A 26,848-nucleotide genomic window follows, 5' to 3' on the forward strand; every position below is an offset into this window, starting at 1 on the left:
TATAGATCCTGGCACATCAGAATTGTAAGGACAGCATTTGTAGAATAAATGCATTTGTGTATTTATGTTTGCATGTTGATTTTTAGTTCATGGTTTCTGACAGTTTTCAGCTTGGTTCATCTGATATTCCTCACCTTTGAGAGCAGGGAGGACAAAGGGTGTTCACTTCACAGTCAGAGGTGGTATGATAATTTTCACAGGGTATAGATCTACCAACTTGAGAGCCTGGTAAATTCTCAGTTAACACATGTTGAGGTAACTAGTACACAGATTCTTTTAGAATTGCTTGTACAGCTGAGAAGTTAGTAAACATCTCTTTCTCTCTATTTCTTCCATGACTCATAAGGATGTGTTTCCACGCTGCAATTTTTGCCCATGTGACCCTAGGTCTCTTGTTCTGGGTTGATTGAATGAAGTATAAAAACTTAATTTGATACAGATGGCCCCCAACTTATGATGTTTCTACTTAAGATTTTTTGACTTTATTATAGTGTGAGACTGTAGCAATTTTGACAAAATGTGCAGTATTCAATAAATTGCATGAGTTCTTCAACAGTTTATTATAAAATAGGGTTTGTCTTAGACTATTTTTCCCACTATAGGCTAATGAAGTTTTATGAACATGTTTAAGGTAGGTTAAGCTAATGTTTGGTAGGTTAGAGGTATTAAATGCATTTTTGACTTAAAGATATTTTCGACTTAGGTTTATCAGGATGTAATCCCTTCATAAGTCAAGGAACATTCATACAGAAAAATATCTTAGGAATTTAGAAATGAGACTGCTTACTTGGATGCTGCATGGTGGATATATTTCTTACTGCAGGGATTGGGAAGCAGAGAAACCCAGTGAACAAAGAGAATCATGAAGGTTGTACAAAGATTAACATAAATGAGAGATGGAAAGAACCCTAATGCCCTTCCTGTCTTTCATCCAGTTCTTTCCTCAGACCCAGCTAGTTTCTGCTATGGATTCCATGATATTCTCTTGTATATCTTAGCATTGTCCCCTCGTCCCTTTTTTTTTCTAGCTAGCTTGAGTTGGCTTCTGCTACTTGCAACCAAAGAGTCTAAGTAAAACACATAACATACTAGCTTCCTGACAAAACATAGATCCCAACATAGTTTTCTTTTCTGTACAACCCCAGAATATAATACTCTTTTTCATGCTCACTTGGGTAGGCCATTTTATGTAGACGCTTTTAGATGTGATGTCTAGTTAGCCCGGTGGTGGCTCTGGACAGCTATACTTTGGGCATTACTCACAGGGCAGTTTTCTTTCTTATTAGGTATCAGAAAAAAGCTTAGAGATAACTGCATCCAGTTCCTTTCTGAACTAAAGCTGTTATGACTTGGTATTGTGCAAAGCATAGCAGCTCAGTTCTGATAGATTCAATCCTTCTGAGAAGCATATGACTAGAATCAGGAACACTGATAATATTTTATAACCTGCTGAGAGCAATGCTTTCCTACAAATAATGCTCATAAATATCTTACAATTTCTGTAAATCTAACTCTGAACCCAAGATGTTTTGGCAAGAATTACAGAGCATTTTGGGACTTTCATCACATGCTACTCTCTGAATTTAGTAACTGAGTGAATGCATCATGCACCAAAATCTTACTTGTTTAAAGAAATAAAGAACTATGTTTTCAAATTGAAGTCATTTTAAGGTTTTGCATCTGTTAAATTGACGAAAAAAGAAACCCAACCTAGCCATATTTGGGCTGTGTCTATATAGCAAGGGAAAGTCAGGAGTTGAGACAATTGACTGATCAAACAATAATGAAGACTTAGAAGAGACCAAACTACTTCATGTTTAAGGGATGTGGCTTTGGAGTTAAAGACATGGGTTGGAGCCTGGTCCTGTCCTTGTCCACCAGATGGCCTTGAGCACATTTTGTTACTTTTCTACATTCCAGGCTTGTTTTCCATAAAATGGGATTAAAATAGTACCTACCTCAGAAGGATTAGTGAAATGAGATGGTGCACATAAAGCACCTAGTTTAGTCACAGGACGTGGTAAAAACTCATCAAATGTCAAACGACTATGTGTAGTGCCCAGGTAAGGCAGATTGAGGGTGGGGGTGTGCATGATAGGATGGGCTGCTGTTAATGTAACAATTCTTTGGAAAAACGTGGAGTAAAGTATGCTCCTGAGAGCCAAATCTGGATAGCAGCCAGTTTTTCTCTGGCCCAAAATCTAAGAATGAGTTTTAAGTCTTCAAACGTGACAATGTGGAATGAACTTCACTTGAAACCCTTTTCTGGACAAAAGCAAATATTAAAAAAAAATTTCTCTACTCTTTTGTTTTCTGAGACTAATTGCAGATGACCAGCCTACTCTGGCATATTCCTAGATAACACTGGTTTTCACTCTTCTTCAAAACTACCATAAAACTAGAGGATGACTCCTTTGTTTACCTTGTTTATCCCATGTCCCTTTCTTTCTCTCTCTCTCTCTTTTTTTTTTGAGATCTTCTTCATGAAGTAGCATTGATCTTATTCCAATAGCTTGAATAAAATAATTACCTTAATTGTCTGGTGCATTTTGTCTTTGACACAGGGCTATTCAAAAACAAAGACAAAAGCAAAAACAAAAATATATGCAATATAGACTGTATGTTGCCCTCAATGCCTAAAATATTTAGTATTTGGCTTTGCAGAAAAATTTTGTTGACTCCCATGTCTGAAATGAAAAGGTCCCAGCCCAAAACTCTCTAACAGCTGTAAACCCTCCATTGTATACCTGTTGAACATGCTAGGTGATTCCTCTTCTAACTCAGATGTACTGTAAGATAACAGTGGTTCAATCAGAGCATCGGAACAGGAGGAAGGAGATGAACAATCTAGAAGTTATAGCAGATTAAGAATGGTCAAAGGTATTTGTGCTGTACATTTTCATTGTAGTATCTCATTTAATTCTTCACAGTCTTGCATTTATTTGCTATATCATTATTAAATGGTAAAGATAAATGATTACTTGTCATTTGGTATTTATTATTGAAATTTTATAGATTATATAATTGAGTTTGTTGAAGTCATGTACCCTAAGTCATAGAGCTAATATTTGAAATGTGAATCTTAAGTGAATCTGATTCTATATCCACATTTTTTTCTCCTAAAATTGCATTATGTTGAAGAATTTGAAGCTCTTTTGTGTAGAATAATGAGTACACTTAGGTGCTTTACTAGGAAGGTGAAAGTAGGCAGATTTTCTAGCTCATTAAACAGAAGTTTTAATAATTAGGGCTTCCCACCTAGGGGCCAGGTCTGTGTGATGTTTCCCATATAGTACTTTGAATATTTAAAGATATGATTCCAAGATTTAAAAAATCTACAAATCTTGCTACAATCTATTTTGGTATGTACAGTTTTTTTTTGCAGGATTTTGATCAGTGATTCTCATGAGCAGCTAGCATGTGAGAATGGGCCACCTAGGAGAAGGGCATATCAGAATCGCTTGAGGAACTTTGTCATTCTAAATATTCTTATAAGTTTTAATACCTTTGAGATCCAGTCTTACATTAGGGAGTGTGTCCTTAAGTTTTAGACATGAAAAAATATTTGAGTACCACTGTTTTAAATACTTGTGCCGCAAGTGATAATTTAAAAATATTAAAACTCTAAGTGCATTTCACATCCTAATTCAGAGTATTAATGATATTATTTTATTCCACTTAAACATATTTAATTTTTTTAACTTTACATTCTTTCTTTGAAATATCACCATATCCTGAAACCATTTTTGAGGTGGAGATTTTTTTTTCTCTACCTGCTCAGCAGTTGCAAGGTAAATAATTGATTTGAATTTATTTTTCACCCCTGAAAGTATCCCAGTGTAGGTTTTCTTCAAGCGTTTCAAATTCATGAAAAGGTTGAATTTTTGTCTTGTGTCTTTGTGTAAATTATCCATATTTCGTGTTGTGACTTGCTGACCACCTACACTGGGATTTAGGAGTAAACAATCTGCTTTCACAAATCTTTGAAATTGATGATTAGAAGTATGTCTTTGCAGAAATAGCATGCCGTTGGAATATTGGCTCTGGAGAACAGAATAATATTATTTGTTTTTAAATGCGAAAGTTTATTTTTGAGCTACAAAATTTATTATTTATAATATTCTGAAAGCATTTAATATGTGTGAAGGAATTATTTGGGTTTAAAATTATTCTACTTTAACCTGTTAGAGGAGGGTGTGTTAATTTTATGTAGCTGGTGCCTTATGCAGAGTAATTTCTTTGACGTTCAAAGGCTGTTTAAAAACTTTAGTTTCTCTTCTATGGATGTAACTTGGCTGGAGTTACATTAGTTTAAAGAAGTTTCAATTTAAATAAAAATGATTGGAAATTAACACTTAACAATGCCTGAAGGTTACATTTGGGAGGCACATTTGTCATTTTTTTGAGTGTTTTTCTTAAATAAGATTCTGGTTTTAGTGTAGTAAAACCCATGAAACATATGAGTTAAAAACACACAAAAACTTGCCTGGCGCGGTGGCTCAAGCCTGTAATCCCAGCACTTTGGGAGGCCGAGGCGGGTGGATCACGAAGTCAAGAGATCGAGACCATCCTGGTCAACATGGTGAAACCCCGTCTCTACTAAAAATACAAAAAATTAGCTGGGCATGGTGGTGCATGCCTGTAATCCCAGCTACTCAGGAGGCTGAGGCAGGAGAATTGCCTGAACCCAGGAGGCGGAGGTTGCGGTGAGCCGAGATCGCGCCATTGCACTCCAGCCTGGGTAACAAGAGCGAAACTCCGTCTCAAAAAAAAAAAAAAAAACCACACAAAAACTTTATGAGGAACACACACACACACACACACACACACACACACACACACCTGGAAATAAATGAATTGTCTCTTTAAGTGTTTTACAAAAATTAATACAAGTAGCTTCCATTTCTTTAACTAGTTGGATTTTTTTAGTGTCTACTATGTGCCAGGCATTAAAAGCTAAGTATATTTATATATGTTGCCTCATTTCATTCTCTTAATAATTTTTTAACATATGTCCTGTTACCTCCATTTTAAAGAGAAAAAATGAAACACAACGAGGTTAAATAAATTGCCTGAAGTCAGAGGGCTTTTTCCCTACTGGAAAAAGGTGGCATTTGACAGCAGTTCTGACCTGGGTATTCCATTTCTTTTGGCCACTAATTAGCTGTTATTGGGGCCAGTTAACATTATTTTATCAATATACATAGTAGACTAGCATGATATTCTGCAGAAAGTAAAGGTAATCAAGATCCTTTCTGACTCTATTGAGGTAGGATAGATACTCAAGGATGGAACCATATCCTTGGGACAACCATGGTGACCTTACAGTCAACACAATAAGCATCATAGTGAATCTCATGCAAGCAAAGCTATCTCCAGTAGGGAATTCCCCTGGTAGAAAACATGCGCATTTTGATTTTGTCCTTAAACAGACACTTTGCCCATTATAATAGTAAAAAGCACACCCCTGGTTGGAGATTTTAGATGTTAATGAGACATGCAATATATGAATAAGCATGTACAGCTTACTATGCATGTACACCCAGAGGACCACCCATAACATGCTTACTAGCAACACCTTTTCCCACCCCCTTATGGTCTTCCTAGTGCCAGTCTTTGCTGTCCCATCCTTATGAGCAGCCTGGCCTGAATCCTCTCTCAAGGTGTACTGTCGATTCTGTACTTAACTTTCCAAATAGTCTCTCTCCTTTGCAATAAATTGCTCTATGCTTCATCTCCTTTGCTGTGTGTCTCTTGTTTAAATTCTTTTAAATTGATAAGATGTGTTAGTCCATTTTCTTTTTTCTTTTTTTTGTTGAGATGGAGTCTTGCTCTGTCGCCCAAGCTAGAGTGCAGTGGCACAGTCTTGGCTCACTGCAACCTATGCTTCCTGAGTTCAAGAAATTCTCCTGTCTCATCCTCCCAAGAAGCTGAGATTACAGGTGTGAGCCACCCCACCTGGCTAATTTTTGTATTTTTAGTAGAAATGAGGTTCCACCATATTGGTCAGGCTGGTCTCAAACTCCATATTGGTCAGGCTGGTCTTGGTGATCTACCCGCCTTGGCCTCCCAAAGTGCTGGGATTACAGGAGTGAGCCACCATGCCTGGCAGTCCATTTTCATATTGCTATAAAGAACTGCCTGAGGCTGTGTAATTCATAAAGGAAAGAGGTTTAATTGACTCACAGTTTCACATGGCTGAGGAGGCCTTAGGAAACTTGCAACATGGTAGAAGGCAAAGGGGAAGCAAGGCACCTTCTTCACAATGAGGCAGGAAGGAGAAGTGCTGAGAAAAGGGGGAAGAGCCCCTTATAAAACCATCAGATCTCATGAGAACTCACTACCATGAGAACAGCATGGGGGAATCGGCTCCCATGATTCAATTACCTTCACTTGGCCTCAGTCTTGATACTTGGGGATTATGAAGATTATAGGGCTTAAAATTCAAGATGAGATTTGGGTTGGGACATGAAACCTAACCAAATCAGAAGACAAGAACCAAGGTTTCACAATAACCATCAACACTATTATGACAGTGTAAGAGTTGATTTGCTTGGGGACAAAACAGTGAATGTACAGTGCTGTCCTTTCCACAAAAAAGCAAAGCAATTTTGAACTCCTTACCAATGGGGATTGACAGAAACACATATGCTGGATCAAGAACTTCATAATAAGTTCCAGAATCTTTGTTGTTTTGTGCCAATTAGGATAATTCATCCTTCATGGCAGCTGTAATTGCAGGTACCACAATGTTCTACTGTCATTTGCCATGATTCTTTTTTTTTTTAATGTGCTTTACAGTGAATTTAAATGGAGCTATCATTGGGACTACCACCTTTGTATCATTTAAATTTTGATGATGGCTTCAATCTCTGTAGGTACTCCTAGAATATAACATTGATTTCGATTTGCTATTTTGACTGGGGAAAGCAATTACAGGAGCTTCTGTTTGGCTCTTCCTAGAATAGTGGCTCTTATTCTATAAAACAAGAAAGCAATGTGAAGTTTCTGTTAGGTACTGGGTATATCTAGTTCCAATTAAACACTGAGGTATTTGAGGAATAGCCACAGGATGGATCAGTCCTCTCTGTGAGGAGGATTGCATCAGAGAGTCATATATCGCCTGGCTTCCATATTTGCCTACTCTAATAAACAGGTCATTGTATTTCAAGCCCCCTTGTGTGACCCAGATCTTGCATCCCAAATCCTGAAAAGGTCTCATTTCTCTCCCCCACACCCCCAATATTCATTTACTCTGGTCACAGGACCCACTGGGAAAGGATTGAAGGGAATTTCAGTGTGTATACTTGTGATGGCATTCCAGGGTTCTTCAAGGAGGTTCAGCTTCTTTTTCAACGAATATACTCTGGATCTTTCAGTAGGAAAATGGGTGAGATAACTCAATTTTTTAGTGACAGGTGATATCAACTTTCTGCTTGTTAGTTTCTGATTTTTTTTCAGTTGACAGGTAACACCATAAAAACTGTGTATCTATCTTGCCCCTAGGAACACCATGACCTACTGGCCATTACCACAGATCCTGAAGGTTAAGGTACTGGCTGCCACCCTGATCTTGCTGTTCATAATGGTAATAATGTTCACATTTCCTCTTACATTTAGGCACTGCCACTGGGCCTCTACAGTTTTAGAATCCTATAATTCCTATTGACTCTAAGAAACATGATTCTGTGGCACCGTTTCCTAAGCTGAACTTGATAAAGAACAGTTGCCACTGACCTCACTGGAAGTGAGCCCTTCTCACCAGTGCCTTCTTTTCAACACTTTAAAGATGTTGCTCTATAGTCTTCTGGCTTTCATAGTTTTTCACATGAGATCTGTTTCTGTACACCTGTCTTTGTGCTCTGGCTGCTTTTAAGATTTTCTTTTTGTCACTGGTTTTCAGAAATTGTGTTATAAAATATTTTTGTTTCCCCACATACTTCCCATTATGGTACTCCTAATATATATGTTACACTGCTTTGTAATGTCCCAGTCACTGATGATCTATTTACTTCAATTATTTTTCTATCTGTGCTTTATTTGAAATAGTTTACATTGCTCCGTTTTCTTTTAATAGCAGAGTATATTTATTTGTGACTTCTTTAAAGGGAAAGGCTTTGTAAACAAATTAAAAAAAACTCACAAAAGAGAGGAGAAATATATCGTATCACATTTAACTATATAACTACTATATGGGATAACACACCATAAACATAGTTAAAAGATGAGGTACGGACTCAGAGAAGAGATTTACAATATATAAAACAAAAAACTAGTGTCCAAAATTTCTTTACTATATTTGTTACATAATATATACTTGTAATAATTTGCTGATATTGTTTTATATGATTGTATAAAGTTTGTATAAAACTTAGGAATTGAAAGAAAAGTGGGCGATGTGAATAAGTTCACAGAAGAGGAAATCAGAATGGCCAATAAACATGAAAAGAAGCTCAGTCTCACTAGTAGTTAGGGGAATACAAATTAAAATCAGATATCTGATTTTTACCAATTGGATCAGAAATACCAAAAAGCTTAATTTAATTAGGCATTGAGGCACTTTCTGTTTTATAGAATGTAAACTTGTGGACGGGCACATGGTTTATTCCTGTAATCCCAGAGCTTTGGGAGGCCAAGGTGGGAGGATCTCTTGAGGCCAGGATTTTGAGACCAGTCTGGGTAACAGCAAAATCCCATCCTTACCAAAAAAAAAAAAAAATTGAGAAAAGATAAACTTGTAGTTGTATTAACTACACATGCATTCACTAACTAGACTGTAAGTAATTTTCAATAAGCAAGCAGTATCTTATCTATTCTGCAAACCTTGCAATTCTGGGTACACAGCAGACCACCAGTAATTATTTGTTGATTTAGGGGTTAATCCACAATAGCTGAAAAGGCATCTCAAATATTAGAAAAGCTCAAAAAACTTTTAAAGATAAAAGAGGTTACCATCTTCCAGATTACTATTGTGCCAATATTTCAACCATCAAATGAAACCATCATCCTCAAAGAGGGAATTGGCATCTCAGTTATTAAGCACTGTAGTTTTACAGCACCAAAAGATATAATATGCAATTATTTTCAGAATTATTTGAAACAAAGCACCTATTTTAATTTTCAGTCTCTGGCAAGACTCCTATTCCACACTTTGGGAAATCCTATTCTATGAGAGCTTTGTATTTATTGAATTAAGAGACTAGTTTCTGTGCGTTATTTAACAAATAAAAATTGTGGTGATAGTTTCAAGTAAATACATAGTAGTTCAATCATTTTGGAAAAGTTCTTAATGTCATTCATTAAGGCCGGACAGCAGTCCTCCTCTATGTAGAACACTCAACATTAATGTGTATGTACATAAGGACATCAAGAAATGTACAAAGGAGGCCCAAATCCTCTTGATAGAGGCCCCACCTCAAAAAATGTACAAGAAAGTTCATTACAACATACTATTCATGACAGCTCCAACACGGAAACAACCCAAATATCCACCAATGGTAGAAAGAAAAATGTATATAACAATACATTATCCAAAGTAAACAAACTACCACCTCATACAGCATCATGGAGAATCTCTCAAATCTCTCAGCTACAGTGTTGAGTGAAAGAATCCAGGCACATAAAGAATAGTCACTACGATTCCATTTACACAAAAGTGAGAAGTAGGAAAACTAATCTATGGTGTTAGAATTTAGGACATTAACTTCTAGGGAGAGGGAGAAAATATAACTAGGAGGGGTTGAGGGGACTTTCTAGGTGCTGGCCATGTCCTGTTTCTTGATTTAGATGGTGGCTATAGGTGTGTCTAGGCGTGTTCACTCTGATAATTTATCTAACATGCACTTTCCTTTTCATATGTCAGACTTCATTAAAAACATTAAAAAGCTCAGCAGTTCTTTCAGTCATTCTGTGTATTTGTTATTGTGTGCACTCAGTGTTGACTGGTGTCATACTGATCCTAGGGTCCAGCTGTGGCAAGAGCAACAGTAACTGCTCCCAGTCACCAGCTCATGTAATCTTCAAGAGAACTACATGAATTAAGGTGCTTTTAAAACGCCTACTATCCCCTTTCAATAGGTGAGAAAACTAAGGCTTAGGGGAAGTCAATTTGTCCAAAGTCACAGACTCATAAATGGTGGCAACAAACTCACACTGAACTCCAAATCTTATGTTCTTCGCTGCTAGATCCTAGGGGGATACTGCTGCCTGCCTGCTATGCTTCCTATGCTAAAGAGGAAGCCCTTCTGACCAGAGCTTCTTTGAGTGGGTTTTAATTTCCTTGTTTTTTATTTTTAATTTTGGTGGGTACATAGTGGTATATATATACCTATGGGGTACTTGGGACATACTGATGCAGGCATGTAATGTGAAATGATCACATTAGGGTAAATGGATCATCTATCATCCTAAGCATTCATCTCTTGCATTATGAACAATCCAATTATACACATTTAATTATTCTAAAATACAAGATTAAGTTATTATTGACTATAGTCACCCTGCTGTGCTATTAAATACTAGGACTTATTCATTTTTTTTCTTTTTATTTTTATATATTCATTGACTATCCCCTCTTACCACCCCCCGCCTGACTACTCTACTAATCCCCACCTGACTACTAGCCTCTGGTAATCACTCTACTCTCTGTCTCTATGAGTTCAATTGTTTTAAACTTTAGCTACCACAAATAAGTGAGAACATGTGAAGTTTGTCTTTCTGTGCCTGGCTTATTTCACTCAACATAATGACCTCCAGTTTCATTCATGTTGTTGCAAATGATAGGATCTCATTTTTTTTCATGGCTGAATAATACTTCATTGTGGATATGTACCACATTTACTTTATCTGTTTATATGCTGATGAATATTTAGGTTGCTTTCAAATCTTTTTTATTGTGAATAGAGCTGCAATAAACATGGACATGCAGATAGTTCTTCTATATACTGATTTCTCTTAGGTAAATACCTAGCAGTAGGGTTACTGGATCAAATGGATCTCTATTTTAGTTTTCTGAGGAATCTCCAGACTGTTCTTGTGGTTGTACTAGTTTACATTTCCACCAAGAGTTTACAAGAATTCTCTTTTCTCCACATTCTTGCCAGCATTTGTTATTGCCTGTCTTTTGGATAAAAGCCACTTTAACTGGAGTGAGATAATATCTCATTGTAGTTTTGATTTCTAGTTCTCTGATGATCAGTGATGTTGAGCACCTTTTTATGTACCTGTTTGCCATTTGCATGTCATTTTCTGAGAAATGTCTATTCACACCTTTTGCCCATTTTTAAATTGGATTATTAGATTTTTTTCCTATAGAGTTATTTGAGCTCCTTATATATTCTGGCTCGTAATTCCTTGTCAGATGGATAGTTTGGAAATGTTTTCTCCCATTTAGTGGGTTGTCTTTTCACTTCATTAATTGGTTCCCTTGCTGTGCAGAAGCTTTTTAACTGGATGTAATTCCATTTGTCCATTTTTGCTTTGGTTGACTGTGTTCATGTGACATTGCTCAAGAAATTTTTAATCAAACCAATGTTCTGGAGATTTTCCTCAATGTTGTCTTGTAGTAGTTTCATAGTTTGAGGTCTTAGACTTAAGTCTTTAATCTGTTTGATTTTTTTATTAATACGTGGTGAGAAATAAGAGTCTAGTTTCATTATTCCACATGTGAATATCTAGTTTTCCCAGCATCATTTATTGAAGAGACTGTCCTCTGCCCAATGTATGTTCTGGCACCTTTGTCAAAAATAAGTTCATTGTAGAGGTAAAGATATGTTTCTGGTTTCCCTATTCTGTTCCATTTGTTTATATGCCTTTTTGTTTTTAACGCCCGTACCATGCCATTTTGGTTACTGTAGTTCAGTACTATAATTTAAAGTCAGGTAATATGATTCAAGTTTTGTTCTTTTTGCTTTGAATAGCTTTGGCTATTCTGGGTCTTTTGTGGTTCCATATGAATTGTAGGATTGTTTTTTCCTACTTCTGTGAAGAATGTCATTGGTATTTTGATAGAGATTGTATTGACCCTGTAGTTGCTTTTGGTAGTATGAACATTGTAACAATATTGATTCCTCCAATCTATGAGCATGTAAAGTTTTTTCATATTTTGGTGTTCTCCTCAATTTCTTTCATTAGTGTTTTGTAGTTTTTATTGTGGAGCTCTTTTACTTCTTTGGTTGATAACTAGGTGTTGAATTTTATTTGTAACTATTATAAATGGGATTACTTTCTTGATTTCTTTTTCATATTGTTTGCTGTGGCATATGTAAATGTTACTGTTTTTTGTATGTTGATTTTGTATCTTGCAACTTTACTGATTTTACAGTTCTAATACCTTTTTTTTGTGGAGTTGTTAGGTTTTTCCAAATATAAGACTATATCATATAAAAACAAGGATAATTTGACTTCTTCCTTTCCAATTGGATGCTGTTTATTTCTTTCTCTTGTTTGATTGCTGTAGCTAAGACTTCCAGTAATATGTTGAATAACAGTGGAGAAAGTGGGCAACCTTGTATACCGTATCTGAGAGGAAAGGCTTTCATTTTATCCTCATTGTGTATGAAACTAGCTGTGGATCTGTTTTATGTGAGGACTTACCCCTGCATTTTGTTGTTTTCTGGTTGTTTTGTTGCCTTCCTTTTTTCCTTCCTTCCTTAACTTCCTTTCAGTGAAGGTCATTTTTTTCTGGTGGTATGTTTCAATGTCTTGCTTTTTATTTTTTTGTGTATCCATTGTATGTTTTTAGATTTGAGGTTACCATGAGGCTTGGAAGAGTAAAGAGAACTTTGTCTTGCAACTTGAATACAATTCTTTATATCTCTTTGACCATGTTCATGTTTTCCTTTATATTTTGATTATGTGGAATATGTTTATAACATCTGTTTTACTACCCTATTACTAAATTCTGTCATTCTGAGTGTTTTCTATTGGTTGATTTTTCTCATTGTTATGGGTCACATTTCCTGCTTTTTACATGCCTTGTGTGATTGGTCACTGAACTCTAAATTTCATATTGTTGGGTATTACATTGTATCGTATTTCTTTAAGGGGTATCAGGCTTTGTTCAGTCACTAGCTAATTTACTTAGGATCAATTTAACTCTCTAGTGGTTTGTTTGTTACCTCTGATAGGGTAGGCCCAGACAAGCTTCAGCCAGGGCTAAAGTAGTGGAGTCACTACTAAGGTAATACTCTACTAACAAGGCTTCCCAGTGCTTGATGTATTACAAGGTCTCTTCAGTTTGGCTGATGGGGTGGTGATATCTCTTCACTCTTGCCGTAGATTCCAGGAATTATTCATTCTACTTCTGTCTGGTGTTTCTTTTTCTAGTCTTGTGAGGTGTCACCGCAAAAAGGTACTGATGAGTACTCAGCCAAAGTCTCAAAGAGATCGCTCTGTGGAAGTCCAGAGCTCTCCCTCTGTGAAGCTCTCATGTCTTCAGTATATTGTCCTACACATTTTAGTTGTCTTAGTTTCCCTAAACTTAAGTTTCTGTTTCTTCAACTGAAGGAGACTCCTGGGCTCTGTTTGGGTACTCTTCCCTGTGCTGTAACTTGGAAACTGCCTCTAGCAATAAGATGGATCAATTGTAGGGCTCAATTCACTTGTATCCTTCCTCTCAGGGATTATAGTTTTATGCTGTCTCTGTCCATCTCTGAAAATAAATAATTCATTCTTTAATGTCCTCTGTATCCTCCCAGAGAACAGAATCATGTGGAGGGGTTCTTAGGCTCTCATAAATATTTTGTAAGATTTCTACTTCCATGAGCCTTTTAACCATTTCTTCAAATACTGCAATGCAGTTCCCGCATCCCCATGTATTTATTCTAGGACATTGCCATGTCAAACCTATCACAGCAGCATATTATGACCAGTGACAAAGGCTTTGTATGTTATTAAGCCTTGAATCATAGAAAAGAACTCCTATGTAAATCACTTGCTTCTATCCAAACATATTCTATCTTCCTTGTCGTGCATTCTTCAGATCTATCTGCCACATTTGCCTCTACATCCTGCCAGCATGTAGTAGCAGTAGGGGTTTATGCTGAGGGGAAAAGAGGGTGAATTTTGAGAAGGACAAGTACCTGATGACATTTTTATAAACTTTCCCTCCAAGGAAGAGGAAGCTTTTCTTCTCTTACAAGGGGAAGGGAATTGATTCTGTCACCTCAGAGGTCTCAGGGCATTCTGGTCCTTTACAGTCCTCATCTGTGTTTACCCAGATATTTCTATCTAAGGTATCAAGATGCCACTTTTTTTTCTATTAGGACTTGAATTGCCATAAGAGACCTTTTGAGCCTGTGCATTCAGTTTTCTTTGCAGTTCTTATGCCCTTACAATTAAATACTATCTCCATGAGTCTTCTGACCATTTTTCTTTAAAACACTCTGCCTTGTGGTTTAAGATAATGAGAGTCTCTTATAAGCTGTCATGGAAGCTTTCTGGATTACACAAAAGGCCTTGAGTTGATGGTTGACTCAAGTCTTGTTGTTTGACTGGCAAATGATTAACACCCAATTCCCATATATTTTCTCTAGAGCTACTTCTGGTAACACCATCTTAAACTGGGTTCTCCCAAAAGCAAAGCCTGAGACTAGGGTGGTTTATTTGAGGGAATGATCTTAGAGAGCGGGACTGAAAGGCCAGGGAAGTAAGAGCTCGAAGGATTCAGAGGCAGTACAAGAATGTGTTTTCAAGTTTGTCACCACTGTGGGCAACTGGTGCTCAATCCTGCCTGGATGTTTGGAGGAGCCTGGAGAATGTACCTTAGAATTGCCTGGTTGAGGGATGAAAGTGAAAGGCTTCTATCCCCCACTGATTGATGGTTGCTCAAAAGGTATTAACTTCTCTGCACTTTTGGCTTGTGCCTTCATAAGTGATAAGTTGGCTCCCATTAGTGCCCCAACCCATGGTGTCAGAGAATAAATGAGATGTGTAGTTCATGCTTGAAGTGATGGAGCATCAGCACGGGGTGGGGACAATGTGAGGAACTGTTCATTACAGCTGGGCTGGGATCAGATGTGAGTCTACAAGGATATGAGGTGTACTGCAGGTATTTCATACAGGCATTAAGTGATTCAGAACCAACTAATTTTAGCATTATAAAATGAGGGTTTCACCAGCCTGTAGTTTGATGATATACTTATTTATAAAGTGATTCTCACAACAATCTTTAAAGGCAGGGATGATCTCCATTCAACCTTGGAGGAAACTGAAGCTCAGTAAAATTAAATGACTTGTCCATGGATACACAGTGATTAATTGCAAAGAACGACCTCTGTTCTGCCTCTGAAGCCTGTGCACTGCCTAGGATGTTACATAACCTTTCTTTATGGCTCTTACTGAGTCATTCTACATAAGAAATACTTTATGTGGGAAATATTTCAGTCTAGCAACTGGTAATGAAAAGAGATAGTGAAACTAGATACTTGACCAGTTTATATATTAATAATTTTGTGATGGATTCAATTAAAGATTTTTTTTTATACCTTAGAAGAGTATGAAATTATTATACAGTGTTTATTATTTTAGCTATCATTTATCTATTTTGGATACCTGAACTTAATATGTTAAAGAACATAAAGTATGTATAGTTAGATTGGAACTCAGCTGGGACTCAACTTGTTTGCTGAAACTTCAGATACTATAAACTAGCATCCTGTGTAGTCAGAATTATATTATCTTGACCCATTAACTTTGCTTAGCATCCATTTCATACTGCACACAGATTTTATTAACTTCTGATCACTCTTGTTTCACACATTTGAGGTGGGTAAAGCAGAATTTATCTGGATTTTAAGATTAAGGATGACATTAAATCTGCTTCTGTTATTGTTAGTTTCTGATATTAAAAGAGACTTATTATTATGACTTCAGTCCATCCAAATTGTATACTATAATGGATTATATATGAATAAATTAAGGGATCTAGATTTTAATAGTAGAATCATTTTATAGCAGCAGTAGTTTTGTAAATGGATATTTTACCTATTAAACAAAATATAATTGGAAAATAAAATACACTGTCATCCAAATAACAGCTCATGTTACAAATAATCAGTTTGGACACAGCTACAAGATTTTTCTGGCACAGATGTAAATTAAGCACTTCAGTAAATTTGTCAAACTGATGAAAATCCTAACCCTATGCATTTTGTTTTAATGGTGTAAGAATACGGACAACAAGATGCTTTTGTTCTTTTATATTTTATTAGAGTGAATGGAAGAATAGTGTCACTGACAAAGGTTCTAGGGTTTTCCTGGGAAAAGGAGGTTGTAGCAGTTAGAAATGCCAGCAATATTTTATACCAATAGTTTATTGGCATTCCAGTGGTAGGTAGTTACTGTTGTAGGCTCACCTTCTCAACTCTCTCATCAGGGACCCAGTTGCTTTCTATCATTATGAACTGTTATTCTTAGCACGTATGTTTTCATTCTCCTGTGGGTTGACTCATGGCTATAAGATGGCTGCTATAGGTCCAGCCATCAGGAAAAATGGTGAAGGAGCAGAATATGTATGATCCTTTATCAGGCCACTTTCACATATATTTTCTAGACATGGATTATACCACAAGGCCATGTTTAGTTGCAAGGAGACTGGGAAAGTGAGGAACAGAATTGATTTGGCTAATTACAACTAATCTCCAGAGAAGAGGCAATTTCTGCTTCCAAATAAAGTTGGATACTGTTCAGAAAAAATGGGCTGGATATAAACCATTTGTGTTTTGGTCAGCAGTATGTTCTGTTTTTTGTCTGGTGGGGAACAGGAAGCTTACTGAGGAAGGGAGACACCTGGAAGTGGTCTTAATCTGGCGATAAGAACCGTGGCACTCTAATATTGTTTGATGGTGTGTGGGTTTCTTTTTTTCCAGAGATATCTAAAAACATGGCTGTGTTACTAAGCCAAAGCCAATTATCTTTCAAAATGATCTTCAGTTTGCTATGAACTTCTCAGAAAGAACAGCATGATTATTAATAAGATTAAGACTAATAAACTACTGATAAGAACCAGTGAGCTAATTTGTAACCTCATTTTTATAAGTGACACAAGCTTTTCACCCTAAGAAAAAGAGATGTATTGGGGAGACAAACAAACAAACAAACAAATAAAAATATCTAAAACTAATCTCCTTCCCCCAAACAGAATCTCTTCCTTCTTTTCTTCTATCATCATGAAATATTGTTGTTCACCAAATATTTTTATTTTAAAATTCTGTGAATCACTTTTTGGAAATCTAGAATTAGTGAACTCAAATGGTTGTTAATATTTATTGTTGAAATAGTGAAGCAAATTAAAATAATTAAAGCTGATAGGGATTACCATATTTACTAGCATATGTTTCCTATATAAGAAATAGTTTGCAGTTGATATGAGAAGAGAGGAAGCTGTGAGATTACCTGAGTGGATGGACCTTACCAGCACTGACACTTGCTGCTGAATTCCCAGAAATTTCTCCTGGCAAATCTCTGTGCTGAGAAAGCAGTAAACCAATTTAGAGAAGAGGCTTACAAATCCAAACAGAAACAGATGATGAAGAATCATGATAAAAATTAACTCCTCAACTTACTTAAGCAACTAAGATTCAGCTAAACCCCGTTCATAGCTCCTTGGTAAGTCTGAAGTTTCAAAACTCTTGCTGCTAAGATTCAAATTTCTGAGCCATGGAAATTATTTTCCCTTCAATTGTGTGATTAAATATGGGAAAGATAGAAAAAGACTCAAAAGCATATGGTAATCAGGAAAAGATTTCCCCTCCCTATTTCTTTTCAGTTAGATAAAAGCCAGAGCACCTAACAGATTAAGATACTGGGGGAAACAATGTAGTCATCCAAAACAACAGACAGCTGTTTTAATTCATAAAAAAACATCATTGTACTAGCCTTCATCATTAGGTACTCCTTCTAAAGTCATTTTAAAGGAAAAAGAACATGTTCAGATATAGAAAAAAAAAAAAAAAAAAAAAAAAAAAAAAAATTTAAAATTAGAAAAAAAAAAAAAAAAAAGAAGAAAGGCAAAATTTCTTTAGATTAGGTTTTGGAGATTTTTAAATATTAAACCCATTTTGTAAATAGGTATTTCACCTGATTTAAATCAACTATTTTGTTATTTAAAAGTCTAGGTTGTTGTTTTGCATTTTAAAATATAGCCATTTTCCAGGGAACTGTCTCTCCTATTAGAGGGAGAACTTTGAATTCCCTTTTCCACAGATAGATGTGTAGAGGAAAGAACACCAACCTGTAAGAGCAGCTTGGCTCTGCCACCTATCTGAGGTAAATCTGTCTCCCTCTGGGCTTCACTCTCTCCTCTGTAATATGCCAGCTATCTAGATGGGGCTAGATGGTCTTTCAGTTTCCCTATCTGAGTCTGTCTGGGGGCTGCTATAACAAATACCATAGACTGGGTGACTTAAACAACAAACATTTATTTTACACAGTTATAGAGGCTGGGAAGCTCAAGATCAAGGTGTTATTGATTTGGCTCCTGGTGGCGGCTTGCTAGTTTTGGCTATGGCTTGTTTATCCTTGGCAAATCTTATGTTAAAACTTGTGGTGGTGTTTTGGGAGGGAGAATCTAGTGGGAGGTACTTAAGTCATCAGTGGCTTGGTGCTGTTTTTGCAGTAGTGAATTCTTGCTCTGGTAGGACAGGATTAGTACTTATGAGACTGAATTAGTTCTTGACACAGTGCATTGTCATAAAACCATGACGCCTCTCGTGAAACTGCCTTTGCAAAGATTGTGACAGTGAGAGAAGTCTAGCACAGAGCTGACTCTGTCTTGCCTCTAGCCTCACAGGCTGGCTTTCCTCGCTCATTCCTGGGCATATACCAAGCTAACCATGGGAAAAATTTAGTTTACAGTTTAATTGTGAAGCAAGGATAATAATAGTCCTTCCCTAAAACTGACCCTTTCTTTGTTTGGAGACTGAAACAGTCTTTGTAAGACTGACAAAAGGTCACAGATTAGGATTATGGGACAGGCCTGAATTTGATTAAAATATAGGTAGAGTTAAATGATAAACCGTTATTGTTTCCTAGCTTGTTTTCCTATCATCCCTTACTGTTCAGGAGTCATAAAGTGGAGGTCACAGACTTGTGATTTCCCCAATTGCTCCTATAGGTAACATCACTATCATAGAACATAAGATTGGTTTTTTGAGATTTTTTTTTAGACTTTTGAATTCTGGTGCCCAATTGATTTCACCCAAACCTATGCCTGATGACTCAATTAGTCCTGTGGCCTTCTTTCAGAAACTGACTCAGTTTACACAAGAACCATTTTCTATACCCTATAATTTCATCCCCAGCCAATCGGCAGCACCCATTCCTAAACCCCCAAGTTATCTGTAGAAACCTTAGCGTGAGTTCTTGGGGAGGATGATTTGAGTAATACACCTCATCTTTCACTTGGCTAGCCTTGTGTTAACTAAACTCCTTCTTTACCACAAAAACCTCCTGTTAGTGCCTTAGCTTTTCTGGGCAGTGGGCAAGATGAACCCACTGGATGATTATGCTTGAGCTTGTTTTCTCTTTGCATATGTTCATTTCTCCTTTAACCTTCTATGTTATATTTAGACCTAGCACATGACCCTCACTGGAAACTGAGCAGATACTGACACCATATTTCTTGTACAGCCTACAGAATCATAGCCTAAAGAAACCTTTTTCTTTATAAACTATCTAGTCTAAGGTTTTCTGTTAGAGGAATGTAAAATGGACTAGGAAAATTGGTCTTGAGGAGTGAAGTGTTGCTATACAGATACCTGAAAATGTGAAAGTGGCTTAGGAACTGGGCAATGGGCAGAAGTTAGAACAGTTTGGAAGATTCAGAAGAAAACATAAAGATGAGGGAAAGTTTAGAACATCTTAGAGATTGGGTAAGTGGTTGTGAACAAACTACTGATAGAAATATGGACATTAAAGGTCATTCTGATGAGATCTCAGATGCAAATGAGGAAGAATTCATTTGAGGCTGGAGCAAATATCATTCTCGTTACACCATTGCAAACAACCTGGCTGCATTATGTTCACCATTTAGGGCTTTCTGAAAGGGTGTACTTAAGAGTGATGACTTAGGATATCTGGTGGAAGAAATTTCTAAGCATCAAAGCCCTCAAGAAGTGGTGCATTTATTTTTTAACAGTTTATGCTGAATTACAGTAGTAAAGGATGATCTAAAGACAGAATTTATTGTTAAAAGTAAAGCAGAGCACAAAAATTAGGAAAATTTGCAGCTGGCTGTGTGATAGAGAATGACAGAAAAGTTTCAGGAGAGGAACTTAAGGGTGCAGCCAAGAGATCCTTTGCTAAAAAAATTAGCATGATCAAAAGGGGGCTAGTGTTAATAGTCAAGACAATGGAAGAAAAGTCCCAGAAGCATTTCAGAAATCTTTGAGGCTGCCTTTCTTATCATAGGCCCAGAGGCTTAGGAGGACAGAATGGTTTTGAAGACAACCCCAGGGTGCCACTACCTTACTCAGTTTCTGGACACTCCTCCTAGCATCATGGCTTCTCCAGCTTCAGCCATGGCTCAAATGGCTCCACGTACTGCTCTGACTGATGTTCTGGAGAGTGTAAGCAGTAAGCCTTGGTGGATTCCACATAGTATTAAGCATACAGGCATCCTGAGGGCAAGAGTCATAGAGGCTTGATGATTTCCATCTGAATCTCAGAGGACGTATAGGGAAGCCTTGGATCACAAGCAGAAACTTGCTGCAGCCACCATGGAGAATCCCTACTGGGGCATGGCCTAGTGGAGCCATGGGAGTGGAGCCACCCTTCAGACCCTGGAAAGGTAGAGCCACTGGCAACATGCCACCTCATTCTGGAAAAATCGTAGGCATTTGACTCCAACCTGTGAGAGCATAGATGTGGGCCTACCAAAGCCACTGGATGGAGCTGCTTGAGGATCTGGGAACCCAAATCCCACCGCATTTGCACATAAAGTAAAATAATATTTTGGAGTTTTCCCTGCTGGGTTCTGGACTTGCTTAAGGCCTGTCATTTCTTTCTTTTGGTCTCTTCCTCCCTTTTGGAATAAAAATGTCTGTATAACCATTGTGTCCTGGTAGTAAATAACTTGTTTTTGATTTTGAAGAATATAAAAAATTTGATCCTCAAGTACACTTTTTTGACATATTTCAAGCTGGCTATTCAGAGAGGCTGGAAACATAAGAATAGCTGAAAAGCTGACTTTTGAAAGGGAGGCTTGCATCTCTGGAGGAAATGAAGTGAAGTAAACAACAGGTAGAAACAGGCTTTCTTTGAAGCCCCACTTGTTGAGACCTGGGAAAGATGAGTTGAAAGTCTGACGATTTAAAGCTCTGACAGAAATATTTACTACTAGCTACCATCTATTTTTTCTGAAGGCTGCTACCTGTGAGGTTTCATCTGTATAGTAAGACCTCTTTGCTAGCAAGGTGTTTTCTCCTCTTTTCCTTCTGTAACCTGTTTTGCTACCATAACCTATCTTCCATGCTCTAGAACCCCCATTCTTTCTGTAACCTCAAGATGCTATAAAAGTATCAACCCTCTTACATATCTTTGAGTTTTAATATTTTATGTGACTTGTGCACATACATGTATGTCATAAAATGTGTATGCCTTTTTCTTACTAATTTTTCTAGTATCAGATTGTTTTATAGACTCAAATTATTGAAACTTAAGAGGAAAAATTTAAATTTACTAATCTGTCTAGTATCAGATTGTTTTATAGTCTGAAATTATTGAATCTTAGGGAGAAAAATTTAAATTTCTCTATAGGTTCATAGCTAGAAAAAACTTGCCTTGAGTTTCAAATGAGATTTTGGGCCTTGGACTTTTGATTTGATACTGGGATTAGTGAACAACACTTTTGGAACTATTAGAGGAGAAAATTGTGTAATTGTGCTTTGAATGTGAGAAAGACATGAATTTTAGGAGGCTGGAGCAGAAAGCTATGGCTTTTTGTTCCCACCAAATCTCATGTTGGAGTTTGATCCTCAGTGTGGCAGTGTTGGGAGTTGGGGCCTGGTGGGAAGTGTTTGGGCCATGGCGGAGGAGCTCTCATGAATGGCTTATTGTTGTTTTCCTGGTAGTAAGTTCTTGCTCTGGTAAGATGGAATTAGTTCTTGCAGGAACAGATTAGTACCTGAGAGAGTGGGTTGTTGTAAAGCCAGAATGCTTCTTGATTTTAGTCCTGCCTTGCCTGTGTCTACTTTTCCTTTGACCTTCTTTGCCACTTTTTGACGTAACATGTGGCCCTCACCAGAAGTTGAACAGGTGCTGATGCCATGTTTTTGTACAGCCTGCAGGATTGTGAGATAAGTAAACCTCTTTTCTCTACAAAGTACCCAGTCTCAAGTATTCTGTTATAGCAACACTAAATGGACTAAGACGGGACTCTTTTTCCTAGTTTGAAGACAGTCATTTTCTTGCTTATTCTCACATAAGAAAGAGAGAGAGCATTCATCTCTTGTGTCTCTTTTTATAAGAGGACTAATCCTATTCATGAAGGCTCCACTTTTATGACCTAATTACCTTTCAAAGGCCCCACCTCCAAATATCATCACATTGGGAATTAGCATTTCAACATGTTAATTTGAGAGGACACACAAACATTCAGTCCATAGCACTTCTCCAGTCCCAGTATTCTGTGTTTTCTAGTCTCTATGACACAGGTCTAGGCAGGTAACTTCATGGAAGAAAATGGGCAGATTCAAGTTCAAATTAAGGCAAACCAAGGAGTGTGTGGCCCGGTTAAGTGACACAGCTACTACTCAGCTCAAGCCCACAGATGTGAGCAAGATTGCAAGGCTCATGTTGTAATATCTTATTTTTCAGGGAAGACTGCTCAGAAGTCAATCTGTTTGCCCTTAGGTCTATTCCTCCACTCCCACTGCTTGGTTTTGAGTGGTGCAGGCTGACTCCTATATGCTGCATTTTTCAGATTCCCATGACAGCTGGTTTCTGTCAGGGTCCAACCAATGGGAGATACTGGTAGGAGATGGGGGTGAGGAGAAAGGGAGAAACTGGGTTGTTTCTAACCCTGCCTCTCAGCCTTGAACAATGACCCCAGCACCAGAAATATCTCCACAAGGACTCTAGCTTTTGAGAGACAGGCCCATTACAACTTCAGCTTCCACAGAGTGACCTTATTTCTCTCCTCATCCCTTCCTGCACCCCCTATATCTTCCTCCTTCTCTCTCTTCAGCTTTGATGTGGCAGTGGCTTCCTTTTGTTGCTAATCTCTATGCCCCCTCACAATTCCCTGTTTATTTATCAATTATCCCTTCACCTACATAACCAATTTTCTCTATTATGTACTTTGTGTGGCAAAGATTCAGTTATTTCTTGAATTAAGATTCAGTTATTTCTATTGATGTAGACTAGAAATATGAATTCTTGCCTGAAATCTTTCCATTTTTAAATGCTGGTGCATTAGTCAGAGTTCTCCAGAAAAACAGAACCAATGGGATATTAATTAATTAATTAAATTCCAAAGTATTTGCTCACATGACTATGGAGGCTGACAGGTCTATAATCTGCAGGGTAAGCTGGCAGGCTGGAGAGCCAGAAAGCTGATGTTCCACTTTGAGCCAAAAGGCAGTCTTCTCTAGAACCCAGAAGAGCCAGTGTTGCAGATGAAGCCTGAAAACTGTCTGTTGGAGAATGCGCTCTTGCTGGGGAATACTGGTCTTTCTGAAGGAGCCTACCCACATGGGGGACAACTTGCTTTACTCAAACTCTGCTCAATGTTTCTCTTGTTTGAAAACACCCTCACAGAAACATCCAGAATAATGTTTGACCAGATAGCTCAGCCAAATTGACACATAAAATAAACCATCACAGCTGGCAAACAAAAACACTCACTGAGTTAAAGAAAATATGACTTTAGCTTCCAGGTAGGTTTTTAACTTCTGCTCTCTAAATGTACATGGTCAAAGGAGCAGACAAAGAAAGATTTTGGTAAGCTTATAGAATTTCATGTTATATGAAGTGTTCAACTTTGTATTCCCTAGGATAATTGGTGCCAAGGAGTGTTTGAGGAATATAAACTGTGAGAAGAAGGGCCTCTGTTGTTGCAATCCTAGCATAGTGCCAGCCACTTAGTAAATGTACAATATACATTTGTTGAATGAATAAATAAAAGAGTTAAATTTGATTGGATAGTTATTTAAAAATCATCTGCTAGAGGCAAGGCACTGCATTCGGTGCTGTTGGAAATTCAAGGATGTGTAAGACACACCTTTGTCCAAAGGCATTTATAGTTTGATAATGCATGTAAGGTTAAGTGATAAAAATTTTTATTTCTCTTGAGAAAAAATGAACAATGAATATATAATGGGCAATAGGTATTATATACTTAGCCATATTTCCTTGTGATTTGGCTGTCTGGAAATTCAGAGCTAAATTTCCTATTTAAACCTGGTGGAAATACAGCAGCGTCTTAGAGCCAGCTTACATGTGCTTTTGTCCTTCTCCATGGTCCTTTTCCCTTCTCCTTACCCACCTATTCTAATGCATATTCCCTCAGAACTTGACTTGAAAAATAAACCTGTTATAGTTTTGTTGATTTGAGTCTTTGAAAGCCGACTCAGATCCTTTGTAGAATCAGGTAACCTGAAGTTTCTCATGATTCAAAGAAGTGACTCCGGCTCTTTGGATTAGAGAAGTATTTTTCTGAGAAGGAACTTGATAGTTGGGTTTAATTTAGACAAGAAGTGACATCAGAATATGTTTTAAGAGGAGCACAGAAACACCAACAGTGTGGAAAGGGGTAAACAAGCAGAGTTTGTGCACCAAGATCCATTGGAGCACACAATTCTGAGAGAAGAAGAGAGGAATGAGCTTACAAGGACCACACTGACTGGGCTTGAGGAACAGAGTGAGGAGTTGGAACTTAATTCAGTAACTGGAATTACTGAAGGATTTGTAAAATGGAGAATGACCTGAGATGAGGTGGTGCCTGGGGAAAAAATGAATTATAACTATCCAGATGATGGCTAGCAATGCAGTAACTTGATCTTAGAGGTTACTATAATGGTTTAAGCAGGAGGTGTGAAGGGCTGTTAGGTCACAGAGGTGGGAAGTTGAGGGTATATCTGAGTGTTACAGTGGAGATAGGATGAATAAGTTACTGAAGTTGATTAAATAGGGGATACTAGGAGAGGTCCGTAGTCACTCTGAAAGCCTGAGTGTGCGCATTGGGGGATACACAGTACCATTTTTTTTCCTTATTAAAAAAGGGGTTAGGAAAAGGTGGAGGAAAAATAAGGTGTTCATACTGGAAATTATCTTGCTGAGTATATGTCCTTAGCTTTCTGGTACAAAATGAAGTTTCAAGTGGAGATTTCAGGTATACCTTCTTAAGCCCCTCAAATTGAGTAAAATGAATAGACCCAGTAGTTCTGTGGAATACACATTCAGACCAAAGGAGAAGTTGATACCTTGTGGGAGATAACGGGGATGCTGACTCTCCTCTTTACTGATTGCTGAGGACAAACCTTTCAGAAAGGTTTGAAACATAGGATTGTACCAGTTTCACTAGAACTCACAGTAGGTCATGATATGAGGTACACAGCCAAGAGTATTGACTCTGGATCTGGTTTTTATCTCTGTTTTTCTTTGCTGACTTTGGTAACTCTGATTCTCAGTTTTCTTGTCTAGTAAACTGAAGAGTATGAGATCTTCCTCAAAGGGCTGTAATGAGGATTTTATGAGAAAAAATGTCTCACATAGTAAAAATGTCTCACATAGACAGGAGTCCCAAACCTTCCTTTTTTGATCTGACTCCCAAGACCCAGGGCCTTATGTGAGAAATCCTATTCACATGATTCCTTGAGGGAGTGCTCTCAGAAGGGAGTGAGAGAAACAAGATAGGGCAAAGAGGAAAAATCGTCCTGTCAAGTGGAGACTATCTTTAGTCTTCTTCCTTAGGTAAGTTCTGGGGCACAAATTGTGCCTTTTGGTTATATGGATATATTGTATAGTGGTAGAGTCTGAGATTTTAGTGCACCTGTCACCTGAGTAGTGTACGTTGTACTCAATATGTAGTTTTTTATCCCTCATGTTGCACCTAGCCTTCCCTCTTCTGAGTCTCCAGTGTCCTTTATACCATAGCTCTTTATGCCTTTGCGTACCTAAAGCTTAGCTCTCACTTATAAGTGAGAATATTTGGTATTTGGTTTTCCATTTTTGAGTTACTTCACTTAGAATAATGGCCTCTAGCTCCATCCAAGTTGCTCCAAGAAACATTATTTTATTCTTTTTTTTTTTATGGCTGAGTAGTATTCCATGGTGTGTGTACCACATTTTCTTTATCCCCTGATCAGTTGATGGGCACCTAGGTTGGTTCCAGATCTTTGCTATTGCGAATTGTGCTGTGATAAACATATGCTCCACATACACTCCAATATCTATTGTTTTTTTGACTTTTCAATAATAGCCATTCTGGTTGGGCTAAGGTGGCATCTCATGATTTTAATTTCCATTTCCCTGATGATTAGTGATGTGGAACATTTTTCACACACTTTTTGCCGTTTGTATATCATCTTTTGTGAAATGTCTGTTCATATCATTTGCCCACTTTTTGATTGGATAATTTATTTTTTCTTGCTAATTTGTTTGAGTTCTTTGTAGATTCTGGATATTAGTCCTTTGTTGAATGCAAACCCATTGTGTGGGCTCTCTATTTACTCTGATGATGATTACTTTTTTTTTTTCCCCTGTGTAGAAGCTTTTTAGTTTAGTTAAATCCCATTTATTATTTTTTGTTGCATTTGTTTTTGAAGTTTTAGGCATAAATTCTTTGCTTAGGCCAATGCCCAGAAGAGTTGTCCCTAGCTTTTCTTCTAGAATTTTTATGATTTCAGAT

The sequence above is a fragment of the Cebus imitator genome, unplaced genomic scaffold (assembly GCF_001604975.1).
Source record: "Cebus imitator isolate Cc_AM_T3 unplaced genomic scaffold, Cebus_imitator-1.0 Scaffold431, whole genome shotgun sequence".
Lineage (NCBI taxonomy): Eukaryota > Metazoa > Chordata > Mammalia > Primates > Cebidae > Cebus > Cebus imitator.